The following is a 16,835-nucleotide window of genomic DNA, read 5'->3' on the forward strand; positions in this document are numbered from 1 at the left end:
GGGCGAGGATCTTCAAATATCCCTAGTAAGTGTTAAAATGTTTAACTTCCTTAAACTTTCCTGCCCACTTCCAGACAATCTGAATATACATCTGCTGGTCAACGTGATGTCTCTGAGCATGTCTGTGACCATCTCCAGTTTAACTTGTATCTGGTTGTTATTTGAAATATGGGACCTAGTGACCTCTTCCTCCTTTGCAACTCCCAAAGATGTAGGACAATCAGCCCATCTAAGCTCAGACTGGCAGCAACTCTCATTCATTCGTTGGTCATTTATATACTGCTTTTTGGCCCAAAGGCTTCCAAAGCAATGAACAGGTTGAAAACAAAAGGAAATACGATAAAACCACATTAAATACAAAAGCAAAAATGCAAATAAATCAGTAAAAACATATAATGTATGTGTGTGTATATATATGTGTGTGTGTGTGTGTGTGTGATATTATTATATTATATTATATTATATTATATTATATTATATTATATTATATTAGCCTGGGTCTTTCCCAGTCCTACCTGAAGATGCCAGGGATTGAATTTGGGACCTTCTGCATGCAAATCAGATGCTCTTCCACTAAGCTAAGGTCCTTCCCCACAACAGCTTATGCCATACAATTCAAACTTCACAGGAACTGAAAGTGGCCAGTTGAGGACAAGTGGAATGGAATTCAAGCCATTACTGGAATTCTAATTTGAGACAACTCTAGAGAAGAACTTAACAGCTCTTTGCTTGTCCTCTTGGGCCTGACGCTTGACAGGAAATGAGCTTGAAAGGTTCAGAGGCAGGTCACAGAGCTCGTATCCCTGCCAGCTGCTCAGATGACCCTAGCAGTGTGTTTTGAGAAACCTGATACACTTGCTTATTATTAAAGCCTTTTTTCCTTGGAGAAGTCACGTCTAACACTGGGTTCTACCAGACACATGGCTAGCCTATTACATCCTCCCCCCCCCCCATTCTTCTCAAGTGACACTTGTTATATGACCTAAGACTAGAACAACGTGAAAAATCCCGTGTTGCAACGCAAGGCTGAATGTGCAAGGATCATCTTGTTTACAGGAATGCTCCTGCCTTGTTTGCCTTGCAGCATTTGTTGTGCCAATCCTTCAGACCACCTCCCCTGAGGAACCAAAACCAGAGCTGGAAATTCCTGATGTCTGAGATCCTGAATTCTGGAAGGCACCATTAAGCAGGGAAATAGTGTCCAAGGCTGAGCTGATGAAATGTGGAAGGTACATTTGAGTGGACACAGTACTTTGTATGCCAGTTCACTATTTAAAAGTGTCCTCCATACTTATGCTCCCTTCTAAACAGGTGATTTTGCTGGCAGTGGCATTTCTTAGAAGCAGGAAACATATCAAATCAGATTGCCTTATGCAGATTCTTTTTTTCCTTTTGGCAAGGATGCCTAATAAATATTGCTGCACACAGTACTTTCCCCCCTAGAAAAATAGGTGCTGGTACACACCAAAAAGTTGCTACAGTAGGTGCCACACTTTTTAGCAACAAAAAGAGGTGCCAGTACTGAGAACCCTTGAGTACCCCTGACAGAAAAGCACTGGTTGCACGCTACCCTAATATCAAGTGTGATGGGGTTCAGTTTCCTTGGAATGAGGGTCAGCGGACTGTGGTGGCTTTATGATGTATTGTTTACTTACAGATATATACAACCTGACCCTATGATGGAAGACCTCACAGGATCAATGCCCCAATAAGGTTTTGCATCTCCCATAGCCACAGCCTTGGATTCAAGCAGGCGTAAAGCATGCCTCTCACTCTCAATCTTCTGCTGGCTCCTAGCCCAGCTGTCTCACACAACTGCATTATCCTTCTAACTACCAGCCAGGTGAAGGACAGGGCACACCCATTTGCCCTCTGACACAGCTACTTCCTTTGTTACCCTAACGGCCCATACTTAGGGGACACTAACTTATCAAGAAACTTGCCTGCCTCCTTCAACAATGCAATCTCAGAACACTATATTCTTAAATTAAGGTTGTATGTGCACCAGCACGTGTCCCACTAGAACAAGGGGAATATTATAAGAGCAGCCCTGTATGATTAGGCCAAAGCTCCACCTAGTTCAGCATCCTGTTTCCAACAGTGGACAGCTCTGCCTTCAACAAGCACCCAAGCAAGAAGACATGAAAGTGACAGCCTCCCCAATTGCTTCCTCCTCCCCAGATTGATATTCAGAGACATACTTGGTTTGGCCATCACCACTGATAGTAATAGCTCTCCTCCCCCTGAATTTGTTTGCATGCACAGGTAATATCTCTGCAATGTTCACCCACTGGATATGAGAATATTTCCGCCCCCCACAATGTGCAACTAGCGTTACAGAAGCAGCACAGAATCAGAGTGTATAGACAGTACCAGAAACATGCCATGGATTTATTTTAACTGCATATTTAAATATTATTTTGCTGATTTTATTTTTCTTTGTTAGATTTGTTCATTTTCCTACCCTTTCCAGTTTAGCCCCTGGCTTTTCATGAGGTGCCAAAGCATTGTACATGAAGATTCAGTTGCACATGTATGACTCTGTATTCATGTTGTTATTCTTTAATTTCTTCCAACTCATGGCTATCTTGTAGGGACCTCAGCTTACCTTGCAGATGCCTCCAGATCCCTCAAAGGCCCCCAGCATTCATATGAATCTTTTGCACACCTCTAGTGTTTGTTCCTCTAAGGGTAAGAGTTGTGTTTGTTGATATACACTTATATAATTATCAATTGCTGTTTGTGTGTTACGTCCAAAAAACCAAATAAACTTTTAAAGAAAGAAATAATTTAAGCTTCTTGAAATGTTCATACGCTGAATTCAACCAAAGTATAACTTATTATTATTTTAACCAGCAAAGTAACCCTTATCTGCTCTCCCGCCCCCCCCCCGCCCCCCGTAGACTACAGCAAATATGTCGTTTTATATAAACTACAGCAAATGGCTGGTAGAGACTGCTCCCGGGTCATTAAAAAGAAAGAAGAAAAAGCAGAGGAACCATTGCCAGTCTGGCAGCCGGGAATGCAGAGAGAGCCCCTGCAGGCATTATGCATTTCCCTGGTAGAAGAACCGCCAGTGGCTCCCAAATTGTGAATCCACACACTAATTCTGTGACCTTCCCATCCAGTGATGAAAACAGCAACAGTGACACTGACTCCCAGTAGTTATGTGATTAAGCCACGGCCTGTGGAGAAGAGGGCCGGAGTCACATGCTTTTCAAGGATTTTATAGTGAGCTATAGTGTGTGTTCCTTATGCAAATACATTAGATGCTCCAGTTCAGATTTTACTAATGATGGGGCATAGCTTTCATAGTTCTGGGGGATTTTCTTCTTCAGGTTAACATGGGGTGGAGGGTATTTCTAGACTAGGGAGAGAACCACAGACCTTGATGCTGAATATGGCCCCTCTATCTGGCTCCTGGGACCCGGTGCACCAGTCCTGCTTTGCACTTTCCTTGAGTGCTTTTGCCTGTCTGGCATGTGTTCTTGAACAGTGATGGTGTCTCTTACTTGCCTGGATGTAGGATGGATGCTTGCACACACATTGCACACATGTGTACACATATTAATCTCCAATTTTTACATGGGCGGAATAAGGCCTACTGTACAAAGGTAAGAGTCACATCCATTGTCCCACTCATTTTTTCCTCTAGCCCCAACCACTACTGGCACACAGCCCAGAAGGTACCCCCATGTGGTACCATAAGCTCCCACCCCTGTTCTAGAACAAAGATCCAAAAAATCCTAAAGATTGATATGAACTAATGCCAGTGTACTGGAAGAAGCAAAGATCACCAGTGTCCAAGCAATGATTCTTCAACATCAACTTCATGGGACTGGTCATGTTGTGCAGATGGCTGATTATCATCTTCCAAAGCAACTACTCTATTCCGAACTTAAAAATGGAAAGCGTAATGCTGGTGGTCAACAAAAGAGATTTAAAGACTCTCTCAAGGCAGAGCTTTAAAAAATGTAATATAAACACCGACAATTGGAAAACACTGGCATGCGAGCTCTCCAATTGGAGAACAGCCTGTACCGAAGGTGGTCATGGACTTTGAAGACGCTCAAATTCAGGACGAAAGGGAGAAATGTGCTAAAAGGAAGGCACGTTTGGTAAACCCTCAGCACGATCAACTCCCACCCGAAAACCTACATCCCCACTGTGGAAGGACATGTGGATCCAGAATTGGCCTCCACAGTCACTTATGGACGCACTGCTAAAACCGTGTTCATGGAAGACAATCTTACTCAGCTACGAATGATCGCTAAAGAAGAAGAAGAGGATTATTAGCAGTTTTAACATTAAACAGACATCTCTTAATAACAATAAAAAGCTAGAGAAATGTTGATTTGGGAGAGTCTCTAAAATTCCCTCACAGATGTTCTTCAAATCCTGGTCTCTCAGCCTCCACAGGCACACAACTAAGGGAATATAAAACACTGCTTCAGGATTTCAAGCCAGTATTAAACTATTCTTAAAATCCTTATTTGGAGTCTTGTTTGCCAAATCTAACACCTCATGGCGGTTGCATTCCTCTGCAGCTGACCCAGGCACTGAAACCTGTGGAATTTTGTCAGAGGCTTGGAGTAAATGACGATGCATCTTTGCCATGGCATTGCCACAAATATATGTCTATTAAAAAATTTACTGAGATTAGCATAGGGTAGACGTAAGAGTCCTTTCAGGCAGGGGTTTATTGTGGAATTGTTGCTCCTCATGCCCACAAGTTTCTTCTTCTTGTTGTTTTTGCAGTGTCCACATGACATCATCATCAAAATACTGGCCCCTTACTGCTGCAAAAATCTGGTAAGTAAAAATAACTCTTTACACAAATCTGCAACCACTGCTGGTGTGGAAACACATTTGCACAAGAGAATAGCAAGGAATATAATGACTGGGGGAAAATGAGATGCGTGGAAATGTGCATACAGAAAAACTGCATCTAAATGAGCCAATTGCGATGGAAGGTTTCCATCTGGAAGCTCCCTTAGTATAGGCAGAAGTCTGAAGAGTGACTTCATGGGGAAAGTGCTCACTTTGTAAGGTCAATATATCAAGCTGGGAAATATCCCAGGGAAAGATCCATGAAAGCGTAAGTATTGATGTGGAGAGCTACATCTTAACTAAATGTAGCAACCACTGGACACCCATCTATTTCCATCTTTCATTATATGAATCCATTCCACAGCCCCTGTAGAAGAGATTCTGTTGGATAAAGCATAATACCATAGCCAGTGAGGTGGTGTTAACAGAAGCCAAAATTGTCATTCATTGTATCAATAAACTTGTGCAAGTTTACTCATAAATACTAAGTCCCATGATGTTCAATGGATATGTAGCAGGGAAGGGAAGCTTTGGCTCTCCAGATGTTAAAAAAAGGTAAGGTAAAGGACCCCTAACAGTTAAGTCCAGTCACTAACAACTCTGGGGTTGCGGCGCTCATTTCACTTTATTGGCAGAGGGAGCTGATGTTTGTATGCAGACAGTTTTTTCCAGGCTATGTGGCCAGCATGACTAAGCCGCTTCTGGTGAAACCAGAGCAGTGCACGGAAATGCTGTTTACCTTCCCACCTATTTATCTACTTGCACTTTGACGTGCTTTCAAATTGCTAGGTTGGCAGGAGCTGGGACCGAACAACGGGAGCTTGACTTTACCCCTGGAGGCACATATTTGAATTTGTACATGAAGAGCAACTTCGGTCTTTCCCATTCATACTAGCAGATGTCCCCTTTTATGTTTGTCCTCATCTTCTAATTTGTTGCTTCTCTTGTGCCAATTAAGTGCTGGCAGGGCATGAGCACAGACAGCTGGATGCACACCTGGTTGTTGCTTTTAAAAATAAAATTCCCTGCCTATGAAGTGTGCAAAAGTACACAAGAGGCATTTGTAAATTCTCAGGATGCACTTTGGCACTTTTCTGGTTTTGTGCATGAGGATTCTGATTCTGGCCCCCACGCAAGTTGGTGGAACATGCATAAGCCTATTACGCCCTCATTCTGCCCTCTTCTGGGTCCTAAAGGCCCCACACATCAGCAGTCACACATCAATTGGATGTGCACAAAATGGTCACCATCTGTATATAAGGTGGTCAGCAAAGTTGGAAATAGTTATGAGCACAGCCAGAAAAGAAATGAAAGTACTGAGGAAGCGGGCATGGAAAAGGAAGTATCATAAAGGGGCAAATGATCTGCCCACCCAAAAACCCACTGAAACAAGTCATCTATGACCCTGAGCAGTTTGGAACCTGACCTACCCCCAATTTATTGGATTATCCCCATATCAGGTAAACCCAAATTTACAAAGCGAAAAACATTGAGATTGTGTTGTTGGAGTTAACTCCATGCAGACTAAACAAATAAACTGGGGATGCAGACAACTGCAAACACCATAAAATCCCATGTAGACAACCCCATGGTTAGGTGAGCCTCAATTTCTCTTGGGTTCTCTGCAAAGGCACGTGGCTCTCCATTTCATTAATTAAATGGTTAATCAGAATCACCAGCTTCTTGACCAGTGACACCCCATTCTGGGCCAGCCTCTTATTTTGAAGGTTGGGCTGTCCTGCAATGCTACTTGAACTAGTCTCTCATAATCACAAGTAGCATTCTGCGTCTGGTGCAATCCACCCTAGAAAGGGCACTTTTCAGGTCAGGAAAAGAATGGAGCACAGAAGGTGGGTCTGGCCTTGTGGTAGAATCAGCTCCACAGGGAAGCTGCCCTTTTTTTAAAGTCACATTTGAATATAAGAATGATATGTAGCAAGGAAACAGGACCTGGAATAAATAAGCACAAAGCACATTTCCTAGAAAAATGTGTTTAAGTACAGGTTGTAATCTTATGTGTGGTCTGACCTTTAAAGTTAGAGCACCCATGGTGGATGAAGAAAATAATCTAACTGACCAAGGAAGAGTACAATAATTGCACAATAAATTACCTATATGTTAGGAAGGATTCTTCCTAAGAGGACAAGCTGCCCCAATCCCACAAGGAATGAAAAAAGCTTAGGTTATGTTGTTTCTTCTTGCCAAAGCAACAAAAGGAGCTAAACAAAAATGCAAACTATTTTAATTGATCCCGCCTGGCTCCCTGGGGGATGATGTGTTCCTCGGCTTGCAGACAACAGAACCAAGGAAGTTGTCCCATATTCATCTGCCGATTGTCTACTCAGAAACGTGGAATGCACTGAGCACTAGCAAAAATGAGATCAGAGATTGGCTTGGAAGCATCTGAAGACAAATGCCTGCAAACTGGAGTCTCATACAGTAGTGCAGAGGCCAGGGAATCTCATTTTACTGTGGATTAGCTCTTTAAATCAATTGCTTTTCTTTTTCTTTATGAAGTGTTAGCTATGTGTATGTCATTGTGCACGCATTAGAAAAACCAGAAGAAAACTAATGCACGTGAGGGCTCCCAAGATGATGGAAGGAGGCCAAAGGAACAGGAATGAAGAAAATAACAAATCAATTATTATTTCCAAGTATTTGCACATGCTCAAAGATGAATACTTTTACACCAAGTTAGAGCAGCTGTAATGGACATTATAGAACGGGCTGCACAACCAGTGGTCCAAGCATGGATTCCGAGGTGTTTAGCAACCCCCACTTCCATGTTTGCAGTCCTAGGCAGGCAGCAAAAAGCAGAAAGTTTATCACACCCCTTGTATGCCCCAACCTATGCAAGTCTATTCTATAGAGCAGGGGTGGCTTTCCAGATGTTGTTGAATTCCAGCTTCCATCATCTCTGACTATTAGCCACGCTGGCTGGAGCTAATGGGAGTTGGAGTGCAATCACTTTTAATTATTTATATAGTTAAATACAATAATCAAGTACTAGGCTGTTAAAAATACTAGTGCTTAACAGAAAGATGTAGTTCAATAAAACTGTATACCGTTATTATTAATAATTACCCTCCTATCCTATACAATCTACTGCTAGTATGCCCTGCTATCCTATACAATGGAAGATGAACTCTTCCATTGTCTCCTGAGACAGACGGGTGCCAATTACGGTAATTTTTCCTATACATATTCCAATAGTTAAATAGCCTCACTCTGTCTAATAGTAGGACCAATGCTGCCAACAAAGTCCAGCCTTTGTTTGCAAAAAATGATCTGACTGGGAATTAGCATCCTCAGACATTTTGCAAACCTGTAATAAGGGATTGGTCCCTACTAAAGACCGGAAAGCCAAACTCAAGCAAAGCTTGAAACACAGAGGAAGTGAGAAAGGAAGATTGTGGGTATTTGTTTCTTCTCCCTCTCCCTCCACCCCACTAAAGCCAAGTAATAAAGAGAACTAGCTTTAGCCAGGTTGTGTTACTGAGGGCTCACCCAGACTTCTTTTCATGCCACATCTCTAAGCACAGGTCTGCGGAAAACCCTAATTGCCGTTTGTTCCATTTCAGTGTTAAGGAGCAGGTTTTCACACGGGAAATGCCAGGAAGGAGCTCTCAGACATGGCACTTTAAAGTGCAGGTCTGTGCCTAGAAAGTGGGGCAAAAGGTACATGTGGATGAGCCCTGGATCACCACACCCCCTACACACACACACACACACACACACAGAGAGAGAGAGAGAGAGAGAGAGAGAGAGAGAGAGAGAGAGAGAGAGAGAGATTATAGTGCCTCTGAGGGTACAAAAAGTGCTTTCTCCTAATAAGGGTGTTCACACCCCCTATTCCTTGAGTCCTGAGGAGTCAATTCATAGTAACCAGCAAAGTTAAGATGGTAATTCCCTACCTCAGATGCTTCAGAGATTATTGGAATGGCATCTTGTTCCTCATGTTGCTGCTTGAGGCCAATGAGCAATATAAAAGCCAGACAGGAGTTCTGTGAAACTTAACTGCAAAATGTGGACTCCTGTCCAATCAGCAGACACACTGTCTTCCCCAGGAGTAAGTAACAGGAGTACTCGCTCTTTTCTGCTGGGTCTTCCTTCCCCAAGAGCAGGTAACAGGAGCAATATAATCACATGAAGAGCAGAATAACTCACTGTCCACCAGCAATAGATGGGAATGATTCCTTACATCCTGCTAGGGACTGACTGATGCTTAACCATGGCCGATAAGTGCTCTTTTCATGCCCGCATATGTGATCACTGTACATAGCATGGCTGATGGCCAGGGAGTGAACATCACTGGGTCCCACTGTACATGCATGCATTGGAAAATGTCTCCAATTTATGGGATGTTCATGCACTTGCTGAAAGTGCATTTTCCCACTCTCTTCTTTGGGCGAGGAACTGCTTTCTTCCCAGGTGTGCAGCTTGATGCTCACTGTATAAGGGACCATAAGTAGCATTTCTGAACATGAATAGCCTGCATTGTGGAGAAAACAGCTACACATGCAACATGGCTCTAAATGTGTTCATTTAGAAGCATATTCAGGATTTAAGCCTGTGGATTCAGTAGACCAAGACATTTTGTCTGTACAGCAGCTGGCACATTGGTGTGTTAAATAAATATTAAGTAGTTATAACTGTGTTCCCTTCATCTGCTTGGAATCCAGAATATTGCTTTTCTATGGCTCTAGAACTGGGGGAGATGTTGCTTTCTGCATTCATTTCACACATGGAAGTTTTTTGTTCTCCAGCCTGAGCCTTGTTTTAAGCAGTTAATCATAATCATTTTTTCCTGTTTTGTTTGTTTAGCTACAGGATGTTTAAGATTCCTCTCTTCTTTTGCCCTTTCTGCAGCTGCTCTTATTGTTTTGCCTGTGTCTCTGCTGTCTTGCGGTAGCTTTCTAGGCATTTCACAACAGGATGAAGATCAACCCCCCCCCCAAAAAAAATAAAGATTTTTGTTGTTTAGTTGTTTAGTCATGTCCAACTCTTTGTGACCCCATGGACCAGAGCACGCCAGGCACTCCTGTCTTCCACTGCCTCCCGCAGTTTGGTCAAACTCATGCTGGTAGCTTCAAGAACACTATCCAACCATCTCGTCCTCTGTCGTCCCCTTCTCCTTGTGCCCTCCATCTTTCCCAACATCAGGGTCTTTTCCAGGAAGTCTTCTCTTCTCATGAGGTGGCCAAAGTATTGGAGCCTCAGCTTCAGGATCTGTCTTTCCAGTGAGCACTCAGGGCTGATTTCCTTAAGAATGGATAGGTTTGATCTTCTTGCAGTCCATGGGACTCTCAAGAGTCTCCTCCAACACCATAATTCAAAAGGATCAATTCTTCAGCGATCAGCCTTCTTTATGGTCCAGCTTTCACTTCCATACATCACTACTGGGAAAACCATAGCTTTAACTATGCGGACCTTTGTTGCCACGGTGATGTCTCTGCTTTTTAAGATGCTGTCTAGGTTTGTCATTGCTTTTCTCCCAAGAAGCAGGTGAAAATAAAGATTAGAAAATGGCAAAACAATGAGGGAGGAATCACAATAAACTAGATTCATTTCTGAGATTGGAAGTCCTCTCTTGACTCTTCTTTTTTTTTTAAATTGAGTTTTATAAACAAGAATAATGTTATACAAACAAGTTTACCAAGTTTTCTCATGTCATTTGTATGTCAGAAAGACAGCATAATAAATGTGGAAAAATATCTACATCATATGTTTTATTATTAGTGGCCAGTGTATAAGCTCTTGGTTTATGGTCCAGCAGCTCTATAAGGCTACCTATCAAAGTGTTAAGCAGAACCATTTCCTTGAGAAATAACTAAGCACAAAACTGGACGTTCAGCAAAGACCCAGATTCAGGAACTCAGATTGCTACAAACAGTCTAAAGAAATAGAAGGGGAGGACATACTTTGGGGGGGGGGAGCAGAAAGTGTGTCCGGCTCTGTTTCTCGCACCTTTGCTTTACAGGATATGTTTCAGATGTCACAGACAGATCAGTTTCAGGCAATTGACGAATAACCAGTCATCTCTCAACCAAATGTGGTCTGGACCAACTAGCCAATTGGCCTTTCCTGGAATGAAAAAGCAACAATACTCTCTCTTTTTTTGCCAGGGTCGGGAGAGAGATGCAGACCTTTGGCAGCATAAAAAATGTACCCTGCTCTGCCTCCTTCCATACATATTTTTTTCCACCTGATAGCAGATAGTAAAATGGTACTGAAGCCTTTTTGTGTTGAAGCTGTGCAAACACATACACATGTGCTACAAAAAACAAACAAATGAGCACAGCAACCAGAGTGCCATCAGAAAACAGCATGGAGGATGAATTTGAAACAAGCATAGCAAATCTTCTTTGTCTTATATTTTAGATTATTCCAGTGCTATTTTTCTAACACCTCCCTTTTTCTCTTATAATGGCAATGGTGCCCACCTGAGAAGTGCCAGAAATGAGTTCCGGCGAGTCCCTGCTGGAAAAAAGCCCTGGATTAATTCATGAAACAAGTAAATGTACTGTATTTTTCGCTCTATAACACGCACCCGACCATAACACGCACATAGTTTTTAGAGGATGAAAATCCATAGGCATGCCACCCGTAGGCATTTCCTCCATAACACGCACAGACATTTCCCCTTACTTTCTAGGAGGAAAAAAGTGAGTGTTATGGTCAAAAAATGCGGTAATTATGCATCAGTAAGAGACCATGTAAAAGGTCCTTTCTGACCAAAAGGTGGCAGTGTTGCTCTCCCCTCTAACTCTAGGCAAGGGGGAATGTCAAAATGTCACTATCTAGTTATATAAATATACTTTTCAGACCTACAATAAGGGTATTATGACTTTTTCATGCAATCAGCATTATACTTTTTAAAATCTGAGCATGATTTGAATTCAAAAGTGGCAGTAGGAAAATATCCTAGTCAACACATACAAGCCACTATGCAATTTATCATTTACTGTCTGCTGCTATTTGCCAACTCCCCTAAAACCGGCTTGTGGGGGGGTGGTATTTATGTATTTATGGAATTTGTTGTGTGGCACTCTGCAAGAGAATAGCTTACTGAAGAATGATTCAGTTGAAACAATATTTTCTCTAATTAGGAAGTAAGAACATGTTGGCTTTTGCAGTAATTACTGTGCATTCTTTATCAATTATTCCTTGGAAAATCAGATTGCGACCACTGTACCCTGAAACAATATTTGCAAAGTAGGATGAATCAGGGTGTTGAATCATGAGCTAAAACATCTCTTGGATAAATCACAAGACTTGCTCAAGGTGCCAAAAACAACAGAAATGGCATCATGACATTTACAAAAATGAGAAAGCCCTGATTTCCAAACACCTAATCCTATGCAAACTTTCTAAAGTTAGCAAGGCAAAGTTCAACAGAGAAGTAGGGCTCATTTCACCCTCCTGTCAAATGCTGAAGGTTACAGTTTCACACAATCCCAAACCAGCTTTGGCCTTTCCTTCTAATCCAGAATTATCTCCACCTAGAATGTTTCCCCTTTCATTTGTATAGTCTTGGTTGCCTCCCTTTAAGCCTTAGTTTCCTGTTTATTAGCTGCCTACCATGCAAAAGCAGCAGAGAATCTGGAAGCAGCAATCCCTGTGCTCACTTAGTGCCATGTGAATGGATGCTTTGAATATATCCACATGGCTTTTCAAGACATGTCTGTGTGTTATGCCAACATGACCAGCCTCTGAAATAGTGCATATGATATGCCATATGATGGCTGAGCACACACAGGGTCCTCCTATGCCACTCTGCCCCTGAGCTCCCCCACAACCCCCCATGCAGGTTCTCATAGCTGAGCCAAGATAAGCCGTTTGACTTTCCAAAGATGGCTGACCTCTCATCAACACAACACATCAACCATCTTCATCCCTCGGCATAGGAATGATTTTTACTACATCACCTTATCTGGAAAAGTTTGCATTACTTGCGTCTCTGCTGGCTCCCCCCCCCCCAAAAAAAAAACAAAAAAAAAACCAAACTGTACTGCTTCTGGGCTCTTCCTAGAAGTTTGAGAGCTTTTCTATACATACATTATTCAGAAAGAAAGGGTGCAATTCTCAGCTCCATCACCATACTGCAGGTAAGGAGGTCATGTTTTCTACAATAAACAAGGGAGTGGTTTGTTGCAGAACTTTCAATCATGTGCTATATGGAAGAAGTGTGTGTGATTGTTTGAACGTGTTTGCAAGGGTGAAAATTAGAAAACGTGTCATCCACCTTCAGCCTGAAGTTGTACTGGCCATATTTGTACCTCCTTCTTCCGTGTAATGTGTAGTAGACCAGATGTGTGGCTCTCTTAGGTGCCAGAGGTTCTTTCCATTTGTAGACTCTGTGCTTGTTGCTTAATTCATAGCACGTTTTAGCCACCATGTCACTTTAAATAGTCTGGCTTTTTTAGATGTTTTATTTCTACTGCCTCTGCCTCTATAAACATGATTGTTTCCTCCTGATGAAATCAAGTGCCTCTCGGACAGGAAGTGTTCCCATTCCACTATGGGTTCATTGTGACCTCTCTTTGCAGCCTATTTTCCAAGTCATCAAAACAACTTTAAAAGATGCATTTGAAACAAGTTTCTTTTAAACTTTTCCCAAAGCACAGTTCTCTGTAAAATCCGCATGTGGGTATCCTGACAGTTGGTGACTATGGTGGGCTGATGCACACAACCAGTTCGCCCAATAGAAAAGAATGCTGACCTCCCCCCCTTCCCAAAATAGTCAAAATGTAATGTTATTAATTGGCCTTAAATCTAGCTATATATACACTCTGAAAGAGATACGGTAATACCCCTGCTGAATCATTATTGTATTTATGAGGATAAGGAACCGAACCCTTGGCTTAGCTCCTTTGTGTGCCAATGCAGAATTTTTATATACAAGGCCAGTAGTAATAAATACGTTATTATTTTTCAAAAAAGAAACTCTGTAATAATACAGCTGTTAGGGAAGGTGATCACAATGATGATGTTTGTGACACAGCCAATGTGTTTAGTAGCTGGAGTTTATATAGGGAAGGAGGAGTCACCTATCATCACATCATTTATCAGGCTGTTTATTGCCTTGGGTGACACATGTGCTTGTTTAGTTAGCGCTGGTGTGCAGCCTAGATTATTTCTTTGGCTCTGGCTCTAGAGCAGAAAAAGCAAAATGTCTCAATTTTCAAAATAAACATATGGAGTAACTAAGGCCCAGGTGTATGTGTTTACACACACCCATACATGTATGTGTTTATTTTAAGTCCTATTTCCTTTGTTTTATTGCTTTTCTTTATCTTTCTAATGTTCATAGGTGTTTACTACAGCAATGTACAGAGAGATGCACAGTTGCTGTTTTGATTGATTAGCTCTTTTGTGAGGGTTACCTTATCCCACACTTCCTTCAACTACAAGGTAATCTGGAATCAAGGGTGGCGCTGTGGTCTAAACCACTGAGTCCCTTGGGCTTGCTGATCTGAAGGTCGGCAGTCTGAATATGTGCGACGGGGTGAGCTTCCGTTGCTCTGTCCCAGCTTCTGCCAACCTAGCAGTTCAAAAGCACACCAGTGGAAGTAGATAAATAGGTACCCCTGCAGCGGGAAGGTAAATAGAGTTTCTGTGCGCTCTGGCTTCCGTCACGGTGTTCCGTTGCACCATAAGTGGTTTAGCCATGCCGGCCACATGACCTGGAAAGCTGTCTGTGGACAAACGCTGGCTCCCTCAGCTTGAAGCGAGATGAGCACCATACCCCATAGATGCCTTTGCCTGGACTTAACCGTCCAGGGGTCATTTACCTTTACCTTTTACCTTACTTTTACCTAATCTGGAATCATAGAATTGTGGAGTTGGAAGGGACCCCAAAGGACATCTAGTCCAACCCCATACAATGCAGGAATCACAGCTAAAGAATCCCAGAAAGGAGACCATCCAACCTCTGTTTAACCTTGCACCCACCGACATACACGAAGGTACGTTCACCACCTTCTACTATCAAACAGCTCTTACCACCAGAAAGCTCTTCCTAATGCTTAGTCAGAATCTTGTTTCTTGTTGGTTGAATCCATTGGTTCATTGTTTTGGGTTTTTTTGCTAAGGAACAGCAAAAAACAATCTTGCCCCATCTTCCATGGGAAGGCCCTTAAGATATTTTAAGATGGCTATCATTTCACCTCTCAGTCTTTTCCAGACTAAACAAACCCAACTCCCTTAACCAGGAGCAACACATTTCCCCAGAACTGTCATATGGTTTTGTATGAAGGTAATAAATGCCACTTAAGAGTGCTGCTGTTTGAGTAATGGGCAATAAGAAATCTCTTCCACATTCATTTGCATAGGAAATAAAAGGATGCTATACCGTGTCAAACTTGTCTCTTCTGGAAGTTCCTTGTATAACTCTTCTATGATAGCTACCATAAGTCTTTCTGCTAAGGCCACATCCCACACAGCATTAAACCAGAGCCATGGGTCTTTCTGATTGATTTTTCCATTGCTGGGCTATCACCAGGCATGCTGCAGTCAGGGGAAAAAACAACCCATTAATACTTAAAATCCTTAAGACAACTTGAGGTAACACTCAGTGTGAGGAGTGTTAATGCTGGATTAGGCTGCAGTGGTTGTTTAGTGGTAATAGAAATAGCCGTGAAAACATTGATCCAAAATTTTTGTACAATAATACATTCCCACTATACATGCATATCACATCCAGGCTTCCCACAGCTTTTTCAACACAGAACTTTAGCTAGTCTTATTGGTGTCCAATAGCACTGAAAAAAAATTGAATCAACTAAAAACAAATAAAATATGCTAGGTGACAGGTATAGTAATTAGCAATATATTTTGTTCCCTGACAGCAAACACATTTTCCCTGATTTACTAAACTGCAGAAAATGCTTTGATTTCCTTGGTTCTGTCTTTACCAGAACATCAGTAATCATAACTTTTCTTCTGTAAGGTACTAAATACAGTAGTGGCAAATCCTTACAATTCCTATGTAGCTGTCATTTTAAGTACACTCACTTGGGAGTCCCAAATGAACACAGTAGGGCTTACTTTTGAGGAAATCTGCATAGGATTGGGCCTTGCATTTTGTAGGTCCCTAGCAATTTTCACAGAGCATTTGTCACCTTTCCCTGAAATATATTTTGTCTGAAAGAATATGCTAAAAGGGTGGGGAACCTTTTTGACCCAGTGTATGTCTCCACCCAAGGGACACGGGTGGCGCTGTGATCTAAACCACAGAGCCTAGGACTTGCCGATCAGAAGGTTGATGGTTTGAATCCCTGCGACGGGGTGAGCTCCCGTTCCTCGGTCCCTGCTCCTGCCAACCTAGCAGTTCGAAAGCACGTCAAAAGTGCAAGTAGATAAATAGGTACTGCTTCAGCGGGAAGGTAAATGGCGTTTCCGTGCGCTGGTCTGGTTCGCCAGAAGCGGCTTAGTCATGCTGCCCACATGACCCAAAAGCTGTACACCGGCTCCCTCGGCCAATAAAGCGATGAGCGCCGCAACCCCAGAGTCGGTCACAACTGGACCTAATGGTCAGGGGTCCCTTTACCTTTACCTATGTCCCCACCCCTTATATTCAATACCGGAACTACATATCCTCTTGAAGTGAAAAATGGCATCCAGCTACTTGTGTGTCTGCAAGGCATGACCACAAATGGTGGGTGGGGCAGATTTGGGAAGTAACTCTACCCTGGATCATCTGTTCATGGCATTAAGGATTTTCAGTGAACAAATCTAGCTCTACCAAAAGCCAGATCTGAAGAGAGATTTTGTGTGTGTGTGTGTGTGTGTGTGTGTGTGTGTGTGTGTGTGTGTGTTTTCTAACCCAGAATCTCTGGGGGGACTTAGCGAAGAGGCAGAAACAACAGCAAAACATGTAGATTAGAAGATACTGCTGTCCTGACCCAGCAAGGGCAGAAGTTCAGACTCCCAAGACTTATACCAGGCCTGGCCAATTCAGAGACTGCACACTGCCTGCCAATTGCAGTGAGTGATCTTGCATA

The 16,835-nt window shown here is 42.5% G+C and overlaps 2 long non-coding RNA genes across 6 annotated transcripts in view; one reads left to right on the forward strand and one right to left on the reverse strand.

Moving 5' to 3' along the window:
- Positions 1 to 16,835, reverse strand: part of LOC307210877 — a 63,530-nt gene that overhangs the window by 29,409 nt on the left and 17,286 nt on the right. For all 5 annotated transcript variants that reach the window (XR_013836190.1, XR_013836191.1, XR_013836192.1 and 2 more), the window contains exon 3: positions 15,185 to 15,339. This is a non-coding gene — a long non-coding RNA (uncharacterized lncRNA). The remainder of the gene's footprint in view (positions 1 to 15,184; positions 15,340 to 16,835) is intronic.
- On the forward strand, positions 520 to 2,756 carry LOC307211035. The gene is made up of 3 exons (XR_013836252.1): positions 520 to 1,229; positions 1,658 to 1,843; positions 2,595 to 2,756. It is a non-coding gene; the product is annotated as an uncharacterized lncRNA (long non-coding RNA).

Source organism: Podarcis cretensis, assembly GCF_951804945.1.
Source record: "Podarcis cretensis genome assembly, chromosome: 1".
In the NCBI taxonomy this organism is placed as follows: domain Eukaryota; kingdom Metazoa; phylum Chordata; class Lepidosauria; order Squamata; family Lacertidae; genus Podarcis; species Podarcis cretensis.